This window comes from Onychomys torridus, chromosome 2 (genome assembly GCF_903995425.1).
Source record: "Onychomys torridus chromosome 2, mOncTor1.1, whole genome shotgun sequence".
Lineage (NCBI taxonomy): Eukaryota > Metazoa > Chordata > Mammalia > Rodentia > Cricetidae > Onychomys > Onychomys torridus.
In genome coordinates this window covers 66,768,077-66,789,919 of record NC_050444.1, presented here as the reverse complement: position 1 = coordinate 66,789,919, position 21,843 = coordinate 66,768,077, and the positions used below count along the sequence as shown (strand labels likewise).

General features: G+C 51.6%; 1 protein-coding gene across 2 annotated transcripts in view; it reads right to left on the bottom strand.

Annotated features, from left to right (window-relative positions):
- The window catches only part of Tmod1 (tropomodulin 1), an 83,492-nt gene extending 62,577 nt beyond the window's left edge, over positions 1–20,915 (bottom strand). For both annotated transcript variants that reach the window (XM_036177412.1, XM_036177413.1), the window contains exon 1: positions 20,806–20,915. The gene's annotated coding sequence lies outside the window, so the exon portion shown is untranslated. The remainder of the gene's footprint in view (positions 1–20,805) is intronic.
- Between the last annotated feature and the right edge of the window lie 928 nt (positions 20,916–21,843).

Genomic DNA, 21,843 nt, shown 5'->3' with positions numbered 1-21,843 from the left:
TGATGGAGGGGTGGGCTGTTCTGACAGTGGATCCTCCAGTGTCTGCTGGAGGGGAGGAGGCACAAGGTGACACCATCTTGATTTATGACAGTATCTCCCCAAGTTCAGGAAGGGCTGAGCCACGATTTCAAAGGAATATTTTCCATTTATGCTGCCTGACTTCAGCCAGGGAACATCTTGAAGATAAATGGACATGTGAGCCTCTCTGGGAAGACACATCAGCTACAGGATTCTATGCCATGGTTCTTCATGACGAAATCCTGCATCCCAGACTACACGGTTTGCCGTCTTCTCCTGAATCTTCTTCTCTAGGTTTAGAGACACAAGAGCATCTACAGTGTCCTTGTGCCTCCCAAGAGAGTGGTTTCTCCTGTGCCCTCCTTCAGGAAAAGTCCTGAAGCAGCCATGTTGCTATCATCTGATACTTCTCTGCTCCCAGCTGAGCCCAGAGTTTAGGACTGGATGGTCAATGGCCTGTGCTGTGGCTTAGGATGGAGGAGGAGGTAGAGGAGGAGGAGGAAGAGGAGAAGATGGAGGGGTGGGTGCTCCCATGGTGGTGTCAGCCTCCAGAGATTGGGCACCTGGGTCAGCCCAGCCCCTTGTTCCTGCTCCTCCAGCTCTGTCAACCCCCACGCCTGACAGTCTTCTCTTTCTGTTGTCAAATTTTCTCGTTACATTGTGGTAAAATGCACATCGCACGCATTTTTACTGCTTTGGAGGGTGCTGTGGATGGAACCTAGGGTTCTGTGACTGTAGGTGCAGTAGGTGCCCCTTTTCCTGATGAGCCACACCCCAACCTGTCACCATTTTGAAGGGTCCAGTTCTATGGCACTCGGGTCAGTTCAGTACATTCTCATGTAGCCGCCACCACCATCCACCTCTGGAATCCTTTCATCCATCTCGGCCAAAACTTGGCAACACTAAACACTAGCCCCCTTCCTTCCCCATGCCCAGCTCCTGTCAGCTTGTGACTGCTCTCAAGGGCCCTGCCTGGCTTGTGAGTTTGGCTACACTTCGTAGCTCACAGGGCGGAATCGGACACTATTGTCTTTGTATGACTGGAATCCGGTGTCTTCCAGCATTTGCTCATCCGTCCTTTTTTCTCAGGGCCTTTCCCCTTTAGTGTTACCCCAGCAATTTGGCCCATCCCTTTGCCTCCGCTCTCCTTCCTTAGGCCACGCGCAACGCCTGTGAAAACCATTCTCCTGCAGCCTGTGAGCCTCCATTGCCCCTCACAACTCTCCTATGGAGACAAAACAACACCCCTTCCACCCCCCAGCCCCCCCCCCCCCCGTAGGGTTTGATATTGTCAAGACCTGGCACCTTCCCAGCTTCTAATCCCACTTCAAGCCTTCCTCTTCTTGCTGTGCTGACCACCTGGCCCTGGAAATTTCAGTCCCGGGGGTCAGCTCTCCTTCTCTGCAGCCTGGATTGTTCCTTTCCACACAGGCCCTCCAGGTCTTAGGGAACCCTCAGTGCAGAGCTCCTCTGAGTATGCTCCAGGCCCTTTGATTCCCCCACTCCCACACAGCCTGGGGAGGGCGGTTATGTAAGCAATGCTCCCCCTGACTACTGGAAGAGAGTGCATCCCAGGCAGGGCCAGAGGGGAGGGCAGTCACACGTGACATCTCCTCTCAGCAGTCAGCCCCAGCCTGGCTCAGAGGAAGAAGACAGTAGCTGCAGGTGGGTCAGCAGCCAGGAGCACAGCGCCCAAGTGAGCCCCACCTCAGGTCAGCAGCCAGCGAGGGAAGAAAGTCAAGCGTCACTCAGCTGGTGTGAAAGCTGGGGACAAGATGATGAGCGTTGGGGATGCTGAACTTTGTCGTGTCTGGGGACAAGTTCAAGGTCATAAAGGGAGAGGATTGTGACAACAGCCACTCCCGACTGTTCAGAGGCCTCTGGAGCATCTAAGGAACCACCACTTTTAGGCACAAGTTTCCAGTCCCTGGGGTGTTGTCACTTGTGACCTAGTCTGGAGAGAAAAGAGGAATGAGGAAGTTCTCAGAGTAATCAGTGACCAAATCCCTGTCCTCCTCACACTCCCCAGGAGCCCCCAAAAAGGTGGCCCAGTACCACAAGAGTGGCCTTTCGCAAGTCTCCCAGGCGGGACTGACGTGACTGTCCCCTCCACAGGATGGAGAACCACCTAGAGGAGCCTCGGGCTACATCTGTGAGGGACTTCCCAGACAGACTGAGGCTGGAATGGCCACCCTGAACGCAGGTCCTGGACCATCTAAAATGGAGAAAGTGAGCGGAGCACCAGCATCATCTCCCCCTGCTTCCTGACTGTGACCTCTGCCTGCCACTCCTGCTGCTGCACCTCCCCCACCACGACGGACCGTCCAGGACCTTCACGCCTGAAGCCTGGACAGTCCTTCCTTCCTTCCTTCCTTCAGCAACTTTCGAATTGGTCACAGCAGGGACACAAATAACCAACGCAACAGCTGTGCTGGTTGAATAAAAATGTCCCCCACAGGCTCCTGTAATAGAATGCTTAGTCACTGGGGAGTGGAACTGTGGGAAAGAATTACAAGGATTAGGAGGTGTGGTCTTGTTGGAGGAAGTGTGTCACTGGGATGGGACTTGGGGATTTGTGGACCCCGATGGAGTTGTCAGCTACTATCCCAGTGCCATGCATGCCATGATGCTCCCTGCCATGATGACCGTGGACTAAGCCTCTGACATGTAAACAAGCCCCCAATTAAATGCTTCCTTTATAAGAGTTGCCATGGTCATGGTCTTCACGGCAGTAGACCAGTGTCAAATACAACTGCCTACAGAATTTAATGGAGGCAATTTATTATTGTGAGGTAAAACCATAGGGCCCTTTGAAAGGCAGGAAAGAGGGCTGGGGAGATGGCTCAGCAGCTGGGAATACATGCTGCTCTGCCAGAGGACCTGAGTTCTGTTCCCAGCATCCCCACTGGGTGGCTCACAGCCGCCTGCAACTCCAGCTCCAGGGCATCCAGTATCCACTGTTGGCCTTTGTGAGTACCGCACACATGAGCACATTCCTCACCTTCCCCTCACACACATATGGGGGCCGGGGGTGACAGAGGAGACAGACACAGACACAGAATTAAAAATAAATCCTTTTGAAAGGTAGAGGGAAGTATCAATAAGACGATGTCTTCTTTTCTCTCTTGCTCTCCTAGTTTCTCTTACTTACGTATGTCATGATCAACACAGGTGCCCTTGTTCTTCAGCTCAGAGCATGTGTGAGGAGGCTGCTGGCCTCTAAGCCCCCCCTCTCCTATCACACATAGGACGGATGCACTGTGTTCTGGTGGGGCAAGGTAGGAACTCAGTCCCCTTGACCATCGTAACAACATCATTTTTCACCTTATACCCTCATCTAGGTTCTCACTGGCCTGACCCATGGGTTTCCATGCAATGGGCCATTCCCTATGGGTATTTTACTACTTGGCTGGGCCAAGATGCTGGGGGCTAACTGTGGAGAGGTAGATTTTTCTACCTTCAGCATTCCCAGCTGAATGCACTGGGATGTGTGGGCAGAGGGTCTAAGTGGTGTCTGGGCAGGGAGGAGAGGGCCTGGGCATGCAACACAGGGACAGGGCAGTTAGATTCCAAGAATCCCACCCAGGAAGCAGAGATGAAGACGGAGGGTCCACATGAGCTGAGGTTCTGACTGAATGTAAAAATATAAGTTCAGTGGGTGGGAGATATACTCCGACCAATAAGGTGCCTACCATGCAAGCATGAGGGCCTGAGCTTGATGTCCAACATGTATATAATAAGGCAGGTATGGTAGTGTCACTAACAGTCCTAGGTTGGGGACATGAAGACAGGTGCATCCCTGGGGCTGTTGGCCAGACAGACAGCTTGATATAATAGGCAAGTGCCATGTTCTAGTGAGAGACCCTGACTCAAAATCAAGGTGGAGGGCTCTGAGGAACAACACCTGAGGCTTCCATGTACACATGCACACAAGTGCATGGACACACACACACACACACACACACACACACACACACACACAGGTGCACACGCTCAAAAATGGAAGGCTTAAGCATCTCTGGATGGTGACTGCAGAGCATTTGACCAGACACAGGGTCTTTGCAGAACAAGGGTCTGTGTACCAGCAAGGCTATATACAGAACCCACTTCTGTCCCCTTTCCCTTTCTGTCCCTTCTGGAGGGCCTGGGGCCAACTTGGCTTTTCCCCACTTGTGATGACAGCCGTTTTCTTCCCTGGTGACTACTCACCCTTCACAACCTGCCTGCTCTATTGAGGCTGTTGTGCCACAGCAGAGGGAACAGTGGAGCAGGAGCCAAGGGCCTGGTCACAGGTCCCAACTGGAGCTGCAGGTGTGCAATGTGACCCTGAGCCAGCTGCTACACTCCTCTGGATCCACAGCCTAGTCCCCAGGGTGTGCAGTGACAAATCACTATTACGTGCAAGGCATTCTGGGCCTTCTTGGGAGAGAGAAAAACTAAAAGGAGGACAAGGGTCACACAGAGGTCCCTGGGGTGAGGTCACACATGACCGTTCTTGGTCCACCATCCTTGGAGGAGGAGTGATGTGTTAAACCCTCAGCTCTTAACAGATGAGGCCTGAGCTCAGGCTGTCCCTTAGAGAAGAGAATGTGGACTAGGCCTGGCCCTGGCCCTGGCCCTGGCGCTGGCCCTGGCAGCCTCAGGTATGCAGCACTGAGCTTCTCTGAGAGCCTGTGCAAAAGTGAGACCATGCCATGTACTGTTTGTTCCATGATGGGGACCTTGTATCGGGATGACACAGCTCAGATGGCTGGTTTATTTCTCCTTCCTCCACCTCCTGAGAGGCCCAACAGCCAACTCTGCCAGTCCTGGATAACGACAGCTGAGCAACCGTGAGCATGGGGAACTCTCCAGTGACCAGGCACCCAACATAAGTCAGCAGTGTGGGGCACTGAACTCTAAACCATGGTGAGGGCTCAGCCATGCTAATGAAACTACAGGCTCAGACAAGGGTGTTGGCATACCAGCTTTGTGATGAAGAACAACTCTGAGCCACCATCATTTCAGTGGGGAAATGAAACCTTTTTCCCCTTTTCAATAAGGTTACATGCAGTACAGTACAAGTCTTAAATGTAGAATCCACTGAATTTCCCCAAATATAAACAACTAGGGAAACACTCAGCTGGCCCCTCACCTTGAAGGCCTATTCCACAACCCTGTTTAGTCTCCCTAGAACACAGCAATATTCTGACCTTCAGAACTACAAACTATGACTATACATGACTATATTTTGAACATCATAAACATTGAAACACACAGTGTAAAGGTTCTTAGGTTTGGTTTCTTGTGTGTGTGTGTGTGTGTGTGTGTGTGTGTGTGTGTGTGTGTTCATGTTGTGTGCGGGTATACATGGTGCACACGTGTTGGGGCCAGTGAACAATCTCAGCTACCATTCCTCAGGCATTGTCCACTGTTTTGTTTTGTTTTTTTTTTTGATTTTTGAGACAGGATCTCCAGTTGACCTGGAACTTGCCAAGTGAGCTTGGCTGGCTGGCCAGTGAGTCCCAGGCGTTTGACTGCCTCAGCCTCCTAGCTCTGATGACAGGAGTGTACCACCACACTTGGCCTTCGGACATGGGTTCTGGCGACCAAACAGCCCTCACATTTGCAAGGCGAGCACTCTGTCAACTGAGCCATCTCCTCAGTGCCAGACTTGGTTTCTTTCAAACAAAGCATCCCATCTATGAGATTCATCGGTGGTATTACCTGTATTAACAGTGTGTTCTTTTCAGTGTTGTATAGTATTAGACCACACAAAACACACCACAACAGACAGATTTATTCTTAAAGAATGCTTAAGTTGTTCCCATTACTTGGGAATTACCAACAGGGTCCTGAATGTGTCTTCTGGGAGAAATAACTACTTACTTTTTGGTCGACTGGGTACAGAATGGGTACACACTGAGTTTCAAAAGATGCTACCAAATTACAATGGATGCAGTTTTCTGAAGTGATCATACAGTTCTTCATTCCCATCAGAAATGCATGAGCCTTCACTTGGCTCCAAACCCTCGCCAACACTTGTTATTATCAGTACTTATCTGTTTAGCCATTCAGGTGGGTGGCAGTAGCATCTCACTGTGCGTTTCCCTGGTGGCTAATGATGCTGAGCATCATCAAAAGCCCACTGTGGGGGTACAAAGACGGTTTGGCAGGTAAGAGTGCTTGCTGTGAGGTTGAGTCCCAGCACCATGTTGGATGGCTCATGATCTCTAACTCCAGTTCCAGGGGATCCATCCCCCTTCCTGATATCCTTGGGTGCCCATTCACATGTGGTACATGCAGTCTCTCTCTCTCTCTCTCTTACACACACACACACACACACACACACACACACGCACACGCACACACGCACACGCACACGCACACGCACGCACACACGCACATACGCACACACAAATAATAAATTACTTAAAAGTCCATTGGTCATACAGATGACCTCCACATTGACTGAGTCCAGAGAAGGTGGGCTGGTGCCATATGCAGAACAGTCAATGGGCCAGAAAGAGCGAGGTCACAGGGCAACCTTGGATATCATTCCTCAGGCACTGGAGAATGCTGACTGGTGAAGAGAAAACCACGTAGCCTGATGGCTTCCCAGAGTGACGGAGACACAGCTTTACTGAGGTCACCAATACACAGATTGTGACCGAGACAAGGAACACAATCTGCTGCACCTGGGCTGACCCATGGGGTTAGGAGCACCTGTCACTCCAGGCATGTGAGCAGTGACGTCGTAGAAGAGGTCTTCTGGAGAGGCTGGTGCCTCAGTTCCTGGCGCTGTGTGGGGCTGATACGGTTGAAGGCCTTCTGGAGTCCAGTTCTGTTATGAAAGATGTATTTACAGCGATGACGGGAGGGGGCTCAGCTATCATTAGAAAATGTGTCTTCTGGCTTGTGTGTTTTTCTGTTTGGGGGCTGAGCTCCTTCTGTTAGTCATGTGGGAAAGCACCTTCTAAAAAAGCAATGCCACTAAACACAGGGTTTGCCTGTCACTTTCTGCAGCTGCTGTGAATCCCAGCCCAGAGCATGCTGAGCCTCAAAGGTTCACGTAGCCAAAGCTGCTGGGTGGTTTAAATCAGAAAGGTGTACACACACACACACACACACACACACACACACACACACACACACACGCAGTCTCATTTTACATCTCTCGAGGTCATCATAGTGTGGGAGTCACCACACACATCCTCATTAGCGGGGCTCAGGGATTCCAAAGACATCCCCTCCTCCAGCTACCAGCTCCCTGCCCTCAAGCAGCTCTCTGGATGCCTCCTTCCTTGTCTTTGTACAGCTTCCCAGGTTCTGGCTACATTGGCTCTGGCCAGGCTCTCTGTGCCTGTTTAGGAGGCTTCCAGAAGCCAAACCTTATAATAAAAACAGAAAAAGCCATCAGGGTTCGTGGGAGTAACTGCATGGGTTTATGGCCCCATCCATGCAAAGGAAAGCCTCCCAAGGCCTATACAAAGCCCTGCACTGGAGAGGCGGGGGTGGAGGGGTGGATGACAGGCAGGAGAGCTGGGAATGTGGCTCAGTTGGTCATTTGCCTAGTGTGCACAAAGCCTTGGGTTTTATCCCAGCACCTCATAAACCCAGAGTGGTGTCGCACTTACACCTGTAATCCCAGGAGCTGGAGGCAAGAGGGTCAGAAATTCCAGGTCATCCTCAGATACATAACAAGTTCAAGGCCAGCCTGGGCGACAGGAGAGCCTACGTGGGGGTGTGCCTGTGAATTTGATGGCTGTAAATCACAGGATGAAAGTGAACTGGTAGAGAAGCTCCCTGCCTGGGCTCTTCCGGTCCCCACCTGGCCTCACTGTGGGTGTTCACAGAAAGTAGAGCTTTAAGAAGCACATTTATATTTTTTTGAAAATATGAAAATTAGCACAAATGAGCAATGACAAGAGGCAACTTGGGAGGAATATATCTACTGTGCCTTGAACAAAAGGCTAACTTGCTTAATGAAGAGTTCTTACAGCAACAAACAACAAAAATCGAACAGTCCAGAAAAAAATGTGGGGCAAGGGAAGGAATAGGCAAGTCACATAAAAAGATGGTCCATCAACATCTGGATGGAGGATGAAACCCCCACACTGAAATATATGTGCTCATCTGTAGAGGGTTCAAGGCCCAGGCACCACCCACATGTAGAACCTGAGGAGATGTGGGTGGCCCTCGAAGGACAGGAGACACTGCTGGGCCTTCCAAAGCCGGCAACTCCTGCCCTTCAAAGCACACATACCCTTTGACTCAGCAATTCCATTTCTAGGTATCAACTCTACCAGGGACTCAGGGAATTTTGTAAAGATCTAAGTACAAATTGTCTTGCTGTCTCAGCCCCAAACCTGCAAACCCCCTAAGAGCTCATGAACAGGACTCTGGGTAAATAGTGTTAAAACACAAAGGAAAACTGTTACTGCCTCATGTCACTGTAGCCTCTCACAGAAAGGATGATGGTGATGATGGTGATCAGTGTGTGTCAGGAACCAAACATGAACCATGGAAAGTACTAGCTAGGCCAGAGAACAAGTCATAAGCCCACTGCCCTTCCCCAGAGCAGTAACACCTGTTTGCTGACCGGAGGCTCCCAAAGATAAGGACATTCCACAGTCAGGTGCCATGGCAACCGAATGTAAAGAGCATTCCATGGTCAGGTAGCCAAGTAACAGAACAAATGGGCCCTGACCAGTGACCTTAGCCAACATCCTACAGTTGCACGATCTGCACGTCTCCCAGGTCCTGCACCCTATCCATGTTCTGTACGTCTCTTCCCCCTTCCCTTCTTCTTGCCCCTTCCCCCTCCTCTACTATATAAGCCTTGCTGAGGAAAATAAAATTTGCAGCTTGATCAGAATCCTGTCTTGCTGTCCTCCTTTGTGTCTCCCATCCCTTTCATTCTCTCCCACAGGTGGGTCACCCCCATTGACACCCCACTGGCCAGGGCAACTGGCACCCAACATTGGGGCTCAACCCTCGCCTCATTGGGAGTTGAACGTCCTTCTCCAGGAAAGTCCAGACGTCTGATGGAGATTTGAAGCAATCGCCCTTGGAGACGGCCCAACTTGACGTCCCGGCCATCCGGAGGAGAGTGGGAAGGACGAGGTGAGTCTAAACTATAGACTTAGCCATGGGACAGGGAACTTCTTCTCACGACTTGTTCGTGAAGGGCATTAAAGAGGCCCCTCAAGACCCGAGGGATAAGGGTTCGTAAAAAAGAACTCAACAAATTCTTTAGTCACTTAGAGGACTGTTGTCCCTGGTTTCCCCAAGAAGGGACAATTGATGAAAAATGCTGGAAAAAGGTGGGTGACTGCCTTAGGGACCACTACCGAGCCTTTGGCCCAAAGTCCCTGTCATAACCTTTTCCTATTGGAACCTTGTTAATGATATTCTCAGGATCCAAAGGACCTCCCCCTCCCCTGACATTGAGTCGGTTATTTCTCAGGGAGAAAAAGTCATGAAAAAACAGTCTTGCCCCCACCTCCTGCACTGATTCACATCCTCCCCACTCCCCCCGACCCCCTTCATGAGCGCCCTCTATACAGGAGATTAAAAATATGGAAGAAGGAGTCCAATAACCCCCACCTCAGTCTATCTACCCCTCCCTCCAGGGTCTTGATCCGGCCCCCCTTAACGCTTGGCGATGAGGCCGGTCTAAAAAAGGAGGCCGCCAACTTGGCCCCCTTAACCCCCCTCTCACAAAAGCCATCCCCAACAAAGATCACATATAATCTTACTCAGAAAAGCTCCCCCCACTGCCCCCTTCTGTGCCCCAGTTGTTGAAGCCCCTGCGGGTTCACTGCCGGCGCTCCCAATGCCAACCCCCGATGATCCAGAAATCCCCCCTAATCTCATAGCAGAGTTACAGTGCCTACAGGGCACACTTCGGGCCTGTAGACAACACCTGGCACTTCTAAAGGAACTATGCTCCCTTGATCAGGAGCTCTCTGACCTCGCCCTGGGCGCCCCAAAAACTCGGACACCGAGGCAGCTGCCTTGCCCTTCCCCCATCCCCTCATTCAAAAAACCTCAGGCCACAGCCAGTCTTGGCTTTTCCCATTACCCAAAGCCAGGCGAGTGGATCAGATCTCCCAAATCTGCCTGAGACGGAGGAGTTGCCTCCCCTTGAAGAGGAGGGAGAGACCCCTCACAAGGAGGAGGCCCTGGTTACAGGCTCCAGGCCGATCAGGGCCCCCCACCCGGTCAGTCTTACCAAAAACTTAGCTTTTGCTTTGTTGAGCGACTTAAATCAGCCTGTGCTCAGTATGGCCCCACTGCTCCCTTTACCCTTGTGTTGCTTGAAAACCAGAGCAAGGCTTGGCTTACTCCAAATGATTGGTATTTTCTGGCCCGTGCCGCCCTGTCTGGGGGTGATTTTGTCTTATGGAAAACTGACTTCTCAGAAAACTGCCATGAGACAGCCCAGCACAACGCTGATAACCCTCCCTCAAAACATCAGACCATTAATAAACTACTTGACAAAACTCCTTATGACAAAAATGAGGTCCAGGCCACATTTCCACCAGCTTATTGGCCCAGATTCTGGAGCCTGGAAGCAGCTTCCCCCAAAAAGCACCGCTACCACCTCATTGGCCAAGGTGCGTCAGGGACCAGACGAGCCCTATAGTGATTTTATATCCCGTCTCAATGATGCTGCTGAGCGCCTCCTGGGCTCGGGAGAAAGCAAAAGTACATTTGTTAAACATCTCGCCTTTGAAAATGCAAACCCGGCCTGTCAGGAGGTTCTCCGCCCCCACAGAGATAGGGCCCCCCTTTCTGAGTCTGTCTGCCTTTGTGCAGGAGTTGGCTCCACCCACAACATAGGTTTGGCTATTGGCACAGCCCTAAAGTCAGTGGGCACCCAAGATTTGAGATCCCAACAAAGTCCCCTTTGCTTCTCCTTTAAACAACAAGGACATTTTGTGCGGGAATGCCCTAAGAGGATCCCTGCCCCCTCGGGGGGCATGGCCTCAATGTCCCAGCCCGGGGTCACCCTAGATGTGGCCATGGCCTTCATTGGGTGAGGGAATGTAAATCTAAAACCTATGTTCATGGTCACCTGCTCCCTCCCCATCTGTCGGGAAACTTACTTGGGGCCAGCCCCTGGCCCCTCCGCTCTGGGGAGTGCCCCATGGGGCCTCACAGGCCACTCCCCAACTGTCTGCTCCCTCCAATGGGCAACCCCAGGTAGTGTCATGTGGTGAGACCCCCTTATAGGCATTTGGAATGGTCCAGATCCTACTTATCTGGGGCCATGGCTCTGCTTGCATCCTTGACCAGGCACATGATGCCCCACGCTGGCTCCCTAAGCGCCTGGTCTGGTCTGTAAATTTACCTAACATTCCTGAGGACCCTCCTTCTTCTCTTCCAGATGCTGAAGCTATCATCAAAGACCGAGACCCCAAAGAGATGGAGATCACCCACGAAGCTGCCAATTGTGAGTCAGCTGGCTGTCTGGGGTCTCATACTCCTCCTCCTGAGCCACAGCCTCTCTAGCCTACCCCAAAACACCAATCACCACCAGCCCTTAAACCATACCTGGCAGGTGCTGATGGAGCAACAGGATGTCATCTGGCAAACCTCCCTAGTCACCCCTGGCCCTTGGTGGCCAGACCTGTTTCCAGACCTCTGTAAGCTCGCATCAGGCTCTGCGGCCCCTTGGGGTCTAGAAAACGACTCCCCCCACCGTCCCCATGCACAGCCTAACCGCCCCTACAAGCCCATGCCCCACCTGGATGTAGCAATGCCCTCCATCGCTCCCGCCTTATTAGACCCACCCTCTATGTCTGCCCCGGTTACTATCATCCAGCTTGAGTCATTACACCTGCAGTGGTCGCCCCGAGCCCTGGGACCCTTCCTCATCCTGGGACCTTATAACTGTTAGGGCCAATTACTCCCGCCCTAAGAATCCTTGAACTATTAGACAGACCTGAGTGCATTAATTCATGGTGTCATCCTCTTAGGATCCAATTTACCGACCCCGGAAAGAAGGCTACCAATTGGGAGCAGGGCTATGAATGGGGCCTCTTACTCTACCAAGATGGCCACAATTCAGGTGTCATCTTCTTCATCAAACTCCTAAAACAGCCTGTTAATTCCCCTCACCCTGTTGCCATCAGCCCCATCCCTCTTCTTGGCAACACTGATTTTCCTACAACCAATATATCTCAGATATCCACGGGGTTTTTCTCCCACGTTCCCACCTCCCCCACCAACTACCAAGGATATGATTACCACCCTTATTGCAAAAACCTACTAGGTACTTAATACCTCCAAGCCTGATTTAGTTGACTCCTGCTGGCTTTGCTATCCTTCTGCCCTCCCCCCCCAATTTTATGGAGTGGCTGTTGATTTAGATTTCTCCCTAACCACTGACCCACACAATTGTCACTGGCAACAGCCACCCACATCTTGCCTTAAACTCTCCCAAGTTATGGTCTCGGACCGCTGCCTTGTCACCTGAGGTGCTACCATTCCCCCTGTTTATCAACCCCTTTGCAATGTCACAGACAACCTAAATACCTCCCTTAAGTCTGGATATCTTCTCCCTGCCAATGATACTTGGTGGGCCTGTACTGATGGCCTAACACCATGCATTTCTCTTCATTTAAATAATCCCTCTGCCCCCTTATTCTGCATATTGGTTTAGCTTATCCCTAGGCTAACCTATAATTCTCCAGATCAATTCTTGGGAAGATGGGAAGAGAAGACTCTGGCAGAGACTGCCACCCTTGCGCCCCCCCCCCCATTGCTCAAAAAGGGAGCCTGTGACCATGGTCACTTTGACCGTCCTCCTGGGGCTCAGGGCTGCACGGGCCAGTACAGGCATAGCCTCCCTGGTTTTATCTAATCAACATTATTCAGAGCTTAGAATTTCCACAGATGAAGATACAGTGCAGCTTGAGCGAGGCATTTTCCGCCCTTGAATCCTCCCTCACCTCCCTTTCAGAGGTGGTCCTCCAAACCCTCCTTTTTACAGCAAGGAGGCCTCTGTGCCACTCTTAAGGAAGAGTGTTGCTTCTATACTGATCACACAGGAGTAGCAAGGGATAGCATGGCCAAGGTCCACGAAGGCTTAGAGAAGTGCAAAAGAGGAAGGGATCAAGAGCTAGGCTGGTTCCAAAATTGGTTCTCTGCATCTCCTTGGTTAACCACCCTCCTGCCGTCCCTCCTGGGACCCTTGGTTGGCCTCATGCTTGTCTTGATGTTCGGTCCTTGGGCCTTGTCTCGACTAACTCAATTTGTGTGCGGTCAGCTGGCCAAACTTCACGCAAAACAAATTCAGGTTCATTACCATCGCCTCGACCTCCATGAATGTGGTCTCGATGAACCAGATACAGACTCCATATCAGCACAGACCCCTCTGCCCAGGGGAGGATGCACCTGTGCCTGGGAGCTGGAGCCCACTGCTTAGGGGATTGAGGGTGCAGCCAGGACTGCAGAAGGCAGGGAGACTAAAGTGCTCCACCATCCTGGGTGCCTTGGATGACATGCTCTATTGCACCGCGGTTATGCAGACCCTATACTCTTCCCTCCTGGATTAAAACACGCCCCCTGTAAAAATTGCATCGTTCCAGCTTCCCTTGGAACATGTGGGGATGCCTACATGAACTGACCGATTAACAATGGAACCTATCAGGGATAGAGCCTCTGTCACCGCTCCCCAGTCACCGTGAAACATTTGGGCCTCCTTTCTTTGTTTTGCTATATGTATAGAAGGGGGAGATGTCAGGGACCAAACATGAACCATGGAAAAGTACTAGCTAGGCCAGAGAACAAGTCATAAGCCTACTGCCCTTTCCCAGAGCAGTAACACCCATTTACTAACCAGAGGCCCCCAAAGATAAGAAGACATTCCACAGTCAGGTGCCATGACAACTGAATGTAAAGAGCATTCCACAGTCAGGTAGCCTAGAAACAGAACAAATGGGCCCTGACCAGTGACCTTAGCCAACATCCTACAGTTGCACGATCTGCACCCCATTCCATGTTCTGCACGTCTTTTCCCCTTTCCCTCCTTCCTGCCCCTTCCCCCTCCTGTGCCTTGCTGAGGAAAATAAAATTTGCAGCTTGATCAGAATCCTGTCTTGCTGTCCTCCTTTGTGTCTCCCATCCCTTTCATTCTCTCCCACAGGTGGGTCGCCCCCATTGACACCCCACTGGCCGGGGCAAGTGTGTGTGTGTGTGTGTGTGTGTGTGTGTGTGTGTGTGTATGGATATGAGGATGCCCACAGAAGCCAGGAGAGGGCGGGGCATCCGCTGGAGCTGGAGTTACAAGTGGATGGTTGTGAACTGCCCAATATCTGTGCTGGGAACCAAACCTGAGTACTTTGAGAGAGCAGCAAGTACTGCTGCTGATGAAGCCAGGGGGCCCAGAGCATGCTAGGCAAGCACTCTACCAGCTGACTCCCACTGACCAGTTTTACTCTTGCTCACTGCCCAGAAGTACCCTGCTACACCAAACTCTGTGCGGCTTACTTCCTGCAGTCTTGTTAAGGCAAGTACTTTTATTCTTCTCATTTTATAGGTGAAGAGGCTTAGGTTGCAGGAAGGTGAAGCAAACTATTTACATCGGCTTTTAAGGGCTGCCACAACAAATGACCAATTCTACAACAGTTCAGAAGGGCAGACATCCTAATTCAAGTCATTAGTGAGACAGGTTCCTTCCGGGAGAATCTGGGGGTGGGCACAGGGTAGGGGGTTGCCCCTGACTCTCTCTTCACTTCTGGTGACTCTGGGCAATCTCTGGTGTGTGAGGCCTTGTCACTCCTTCTCCCGGTTCCCAGCTACCTTGCCACATGGCTTCTTCCCTAGGCACTCACTTTCCTTATAAGGACACCAGCCACAGCCCTTAGGACCACTCTATCTGGTATGACCTCACCTTAATTAACTGCAAAGACACTGTTTCCAAGTCACGTGCCATCTGGGGTTCCAGGCGGCATAGATGGGGAGGGTATGCTAGTCCAGTGTGCTAAGCAAGGCCACAGAGCCAGTGCTCAGATCTAGGGAGTCATCAGGCTGTGCCCATCATCCCCACTCCCCGTTGCCTTGCCTTGGCATGAGAACTCATGCTAACCTAGCACGGACCATGTCCCAGGTGCCGTCCTTAGCATTTACATGTAACTGATTTAATCCTGACAACAACCCACTTGATAGATGAGGGAACTAAGACACAGAGTGGGTAGATGTTACTTGAGATCACATAGTCTGTGTTTGTTAGGCTTGAGACATGAAGCCAAGGAGTTGGGCTCCAGAGTCCAAGTTCTTAGCCACGGTGCTAAGCTTCTTAAACTGCTAGTGATGTGTGGCTTTTACAAGAAGCTAGTTTGGTGTGTTGTCATAACAACACACCAAGACTCTGGGCTCAGGAAGCTTTTCTGTCTCTAGAAAGACCCATGGCCTTCCTGCGTCAGACAGAGAGGCTGACCTCATCTCCTCAGCTGCCAGCACTAACTGGGAGCTGGGTATCCAGAAACAGTTGCCATGTCAGCCAGGACCCTCTCACAGTACTTGCCCCTTCTGTGTTGGGCATTCACACTTTTGAATGGGTTCCAGGGGTCTCTGCACCACCTGAAACGCTATGAGAGCTAACATATGGATGGATACATTTATTTTTCTACAGCAAGGATCCACAGCACTAATCAGATTCTCAAAGAGTGTCATGATTGTGATCTTCCAGGTTTCTGCTGTCTTTAAGAATGTGTGTCTTTGTGAGTTTCCTTGGCCATCTAGATTCATGTTGAGCCGTCTCAAATGCTTTTACGTAAGCAAGCAGAACTTGATGCCCAAAGCTCACACACAACTGCACGCAGCACTGGCCTCCAGAGTTCTGTGATCTGCCTGAATCTGTGTGTGTGTGTGTGTGGGGGGTCCTGTCTTCATGACTTCCTCTGTCACTTTTCAATCTGCACACCCTTGGGTGTCTGATATTTCAGCATCTCTGCTGTCTCAAGGTGCCCACCCCAACACTGTCTAAAAGCTTGTTGATACAAAACTTTCAAGCAGTGTGCTGACCAGAAAGAGCCCTTGACATTGAGCCATTGTGCAAAAGTATTCACCTGCAGATTTTAGAAAACACTAATAAAGTTTGGCAGGAGAAAGCTGCTGTGGGTATGGATGGGATGAAGGTCAGGATCACTTTATTGTTGCTGTAAGCGATGTTGGAGGTAATTAGGTTTATTACTTGATAGGCATGGTCCAGCTTGTTAGAAGCAAGGCGCTCATTGGAAATTCATACTCTCAAGCCCCATCTCACACCTATTGAGCTAGAATCTGCACATTTACATAAAGATTCCACATGGTTGAGATGCCCAGTAATGAGAGAGAAGCCCAGACACAGATGTGAGGACCCTTGTTATAACCCTGACAGCACCTCAGTATTCTGCAATGTGCACCCCAATTCCTGCTGGAGTCCACTGTCTAATTATTAAAAAAAACAAACAAAAACAAAACCAGGTTTCTCCTTCACAGGATTGTGGTGAGTTTCAAGTGACCTGGTGGACTGTCTCATAGGCTGTTCAGTGTGATGGGACTGATAGAGGCTAGGCACCTGACAGGAAGCAACCAAGCAGATCTGGTTCCTGGCCCCATAGGGCCAATGGCCTGGTGGATGGGAAACAGGTTAAGTGCCGGTTGGTGTGTAGTGTATGCCTGTCATTATGATGACTTAGTCATTCACTCATCCACTCATCTGCCAACTGTTTACTAGAACCTATATCACAGCAAGCCACAGAAGGATGTTCCATAAACACAGGACCACCGGCACCTCCCTCCAGCAGCTTCCTGTCTGCTCAGACAGAAGGCAGCAGATGGGTCCAGTGTGAGAACACTGTGCTGGTGCTCTAGGAGCTAGAAGGGAGCGCGGACAGGAAACCAAGGAGCTGGGCTCTAAAGGATGTTTGGAAGTTCCTTGGCAGAGTACGGGGAGAGCAGCATCCCAGGCAGACAGAGTAGCGAGGTGAAGGCGGGAGACACAAAATATCAGCATACTTCTGACCAGCATACTTCTGACCACTGGAAGGCTCATGGAATTGGAGCAGGTCTAGTAGGGATTTCAAAGTACTCTGGGACCAGTTCTTGCTTAATGCTAAGGAATCTCTGGTCTTTAACAGGAAATGGGGAGTCCCCCCCAAAAAAAAGCATTTTAAAGGCCATAGCTCTGCTTTGGGAAGTCCTTTGAACAGTGGCATAGTCCCTTTTAAGAGACCCCCAACAATAGCCTGGGGTGGAAATGCAGAAGTCCTTGACTGGAGTGGTCCACGTGGACCTAAGAATGGCTAGGAGCTGTAAAGAAAGATAGAGTGGACTGGGTGACTGTGTGAAGGGACAGTAAAGGGAAAGGAGACTTGGTACCTGGGTAGACTGTGTCACTGATGACCAAGATGAGAACACAAGAGGAAGATTGACAGGAGAGCTGAGCTCAGTCTGTGGAGGCAGAAACATTTTGGTGACCCATTACTGGCTTTGCGCAGTATGCAGGAGCCTGGGGCTAAGGAGCTTGGATATGTGAACTTGTCGGGTAGGAAAGGAGGTCTGTGAGGAGTGGGGTGAGAGGTCACCAGAGGCAGCAGAAGATGAGTTATGAAGAAGAGAGAGTAAAGTCTCGAGGTGCCCCTTGGCTCACCTGGGCACGGGAGGAAATGTCCAATGGTCAGTGCCACCATCCACTACAGACATCTCTAGGAACAGCCCTGCGGCACTATCCTAACATCCCAGAGTGAAGGCGGCCAGGGCTAAGGACCCTGGGAGTATGAAAAAGACGGGACTATAGGGGTGGGACCTGTCCCCTCCCCTCCTTCCCACCTTCTCGGGCACTGCGATACTGAGATTATCCCAAAGCTTATCACCACACGAAACGACATGAGGGAAGAACAGGAGAAATGCTGGTGTTTGTTTAGCTTTCCTAGCAGACAAGAACCCAGTGCCTCAGCCCAGAAGACTCCAGACCATGTCCTAGGTTGATTCCAGTGAGCTCATTCTTTCATTATCATCGAGAGCAACTGGGAGCCTGTTGCCATCATAATAAACCAGAGGACTTTACAAAACAAACGCAGAGAGAGGTGGCTCCAGCACTGTGTGACAGAACAGGAAGCAGGCCCCTGGCTTTAAACTGATAATGACTCTTAGTAGCCAAATAATTGATCAAGCTGATGTTCTGGCTTTAAGGGAAAATGAACTGGCCTCTTTAGAAATGTTGGCAGCCTGGGCTAGTCCATTAGGAAGACGGAAAAATCAAAACACTGTCCGGAAGAAGCCATATGACTGGGCTCAGCAGAAGTCATCAATAGATGACATCATCTCAGAAATAAGCAAGCCAAGATCACGAGGCCCCCACAGCAGGGTCAACTCACCCTTCATGGCTAACTGCCACCCTCCTTTACAGATACTGAAGTCAGTCAGGGGACTCGGGGCCCTGCCTCATTTTACCCTTTTTTTGCTCAGTAAAGTCCTGAGGGTCGAAAGCCACATGCAGACCCAGTGACATGAGGCATGTCCTTAAGGAAGGACCTCCATCCTGCCATAGGCACAGCCCTTAGATTCTCTTGCACTCTGTGCTCACCCCTGGATTCTCTTCTACCCTCCTCTCACACTTGCCACAAACACGGCCTCCCCTCTGCCCCAGCTCCTGCCACCTTCTATCACATCTTCACAAGGTGCCAGGCTAGCTCGAAGCTCAGGGCTTGCCTACCAACACTCCCTTCCACAGCCTGAATAACAATAGTGGCTACTATTGTTAGGCCTGCTGCATGCAGGGGAAACTGAGGTGAGACAAGCTAGGTCACCGGCAGAGCCTAGTTTTGAATGCTCTGCCATGCTGCAACTAAGTCCCCTGGGCCAGCTAATTCTGATGGCTTCTCCCCAGTTCTCAACCACGCTGTTCCTGTGTGGTAACTGTCATTGCCCACATCTCCACTCAGCTCTTGGAAAGGTCCTCATCCTAGGATGGGTGCCCCAGACCCTCTTCCTGCATTTCCGTTTGCCCATGCTAGAAGGCTTCCAGAAGAACTCCAGCCCCTCTGCACTCCAGCTCTGCTAAAGACTGTCTTGTCCACCGGGTCGTCTCTCAAGGTCACACTGGGTGGGTAACAGAGCTGGGACTGGAGCCAGGGGCCTGCCCGAACTCCAGGCCCATCCCCCTTCATGACACAGAGCCCACACCACCTAGTCCCTGTTTTCTGCAGTTAAGTTGCAGCAAACAGCCTGCCCAAGAGGAGGGAGAAGGTGTGAGACTCTGATAAGGTGGGCTGAGGCTATTTTTAGAGGACTCTAACCTCCCACTTAGGATGCTAGGCACCCAAAGGCCAATTGCTGTCTAAACGGTGGACTGTGAGGCTAGCTCATTAGAGATAAGATGCCAGAGTGACAGGTTCCTTGTCTTCACTCTGCCTGTTTGTTGTGAGGTTTGAAGTCGGTGGGAACCTTCCTATATGGCTCGCCTCCCCCTTCATTCCTTTATCTGTGAAGCACAGAGATAGCCTTAGAGGAAACGGAGGAACCTTCGAGATCTAGTACTAGAATCTTCACACTGTTACTGCAGCCTGGGAAAGTCCCGGGCCATCGACAGATCACAAAAGAGGGGCTCAGAGAGTCCCCAGACCTGCCCAGGAAGGGTAAGAAACAGGAAAGACAGGCAGACTGCAGCAGGGTATGCACGACCTCCAGCAAGGCCCTTCACAGTCAACAATGGTGGTGACCTAGGGAGAAAGATCAGCTTTTTGGTTTCCCCCCTCAAGAACCCAGGATCTGGGTTTAGGGTCCGTCTCTGTAGGGGCCAGGTGGTCTTCAGAAGTCTCATTGGGGAAGGTGAGCACCAACTGAGAGAGGGGAATTAAGGAGAGAGCAGGACTGCTTGGTGAAGGGAGCATCGCAGGTGCCACAGTCAGAGAACTGAATTCCCTGAGCCTGCCCAGTTCATTTGGTCACTTGTTTTGCCAAGCTTCTAGGGCTAGAGATGTCCCAAAGCACCCCAGGCACACTTCCCAAGCTATTCCGAGGGCCCTAGTGGGTCCTAAGCCAGGATCTGAGCTCCAAGAGTCACCCAAGTCTCTGACTTCTGCAGCTGTGTCCCCAGCATCCCCAGCCCGAAACTGGAGAACAGGTGCAGGGTGTGGGCAGTTCAGAGCACGCCTGGACGCTCTCATGGCCTCGGGCCCCATCCTCTCGAAGGACCCTAACTTCACCCTACAAATCGAGGTCCAGAGAAAAAAGCAAGATTGTCTAGGCCATCCCCGAGGTGGCGACAGCCAGTGGCCCTCAGCTTCCAGGCTCTTTCCCGTCCCACCTGGCTGCGCAACACAGGTGCGGCTGGGGCTTTAAACCTCGCTAGCTCCAGCAGTTTGGGAAACTTTTCCCGCACTCGCCAGGTCGGTGCGATCGAGGCTCAGCGAACTCCGAGCGCGGACTCCCTTCCTCCCCAGATTCCCCAGAGGGCTCGTGCCCAGCTCGCCCCGTGCTGATGCCCGCGGGGGCACCCCGGACGGCTCCCAAGGTCCCTCGGCGACCTGGTCTAGAGCTCGGGCACCCTGATCAGAACCGCGCGCGCCAGGCTGCGGGGACTCGAGCGCCAGTGAGCCGATCGCCAGGCTGGGGAACCGGACCCCCAGGCCCCCTAGCCCCGAAGGCCACCCGAGGCGGCGGCTATTTATAGAGGGAACCACGCTCAGTCCCTTCTCGGCGCTGGCGACAGCTGAATATTTTGCCCAGATATGGCTGCGCCCCGGTGCGGCGGCAGGGAGCCCCGCGAGGCCGAGGGGGACCTAGGGCTGGCGGGCGGGGGGGTCTTACCGGGACGCGAAGCGGCGCGAGCGCGGGCGGTGGTAACGAGCAGAACCCGGGGCTGAGCGAGTTCCCTGGCGGCCGCGGGTGGGAGCCGGGGGCGGGCCCTGCTCGGCTGTCACCGCGCCCCGCCCCACCCCGCCGCCCTCCCCGCCCTCCCGCTCCACCAGGGGCGCCGGGGTGCAAAGCAGGCTCAGGCTGGGGAGCGACACTCGCTGGGAGGATCGCGAGCCACCGGCCAAGCCACCCGGAGTCCGGAGGCAGGTGAATGTGTCGCTCCCTGCCTTGGCCTCAGTTTCCCCAACTTGTCTCAGGAAGATTTTAAGCAACATTGGAGGTATCTGAACAAAGATGGGCAGGTCTTTATTCTCACGGGGTCTAGAATGTTCCAGTAAAAGCAAGCCCAGTTACACCTTGCTTCCTTTGAAGAGGCAACCTGTCCCCTCTCCCCAGTAGGCCGGCCATGTCTGGCACGCACCCAGGTCTTAATAACCATCATCTGTGGACGCACAATTCCAACGCAGAATCGAATGCCTTCTCCCACACAGCGCTGAGAGAATGGAGCGTCTGAAATCACCACTTAAAATAACCGGAACAAAAGTTCTGCTTTCTTAAAAGGCTAATGTGTTCTCCAGAACAAACCACTTACACCAAAACCAAAGCCATTAAGTGTTTAAAAAAAACAACAACAACAAAAAACAAAAAACAAACAACAACAACAACAACAACAAAAAACAAATGGCTCACACCAAAGAATCCAAACAGACACAGGGAAACGTCTCCGTTGGACTGTCTCAACGCTTATGATGAAGGGAACCCTAATTCTGCTGTAGATGCCTAAAGAGAAACGCTGGAAAGTACTAAAAGTATTTTTCCCAAAGCATTTTTGTATTATAAAGCCCTCACGCTATTAAGAATGCTTTCAGGGGTAAGTGGCGTGTATTTTTAAACAAAGCAGGGACTCATCATTCCCAATAACTTATTTGTAAGCATTTTTGTTGTAGGTGTAAACATTTTCAGGGAACACCTTAGTGTGTAGCTTCCTGA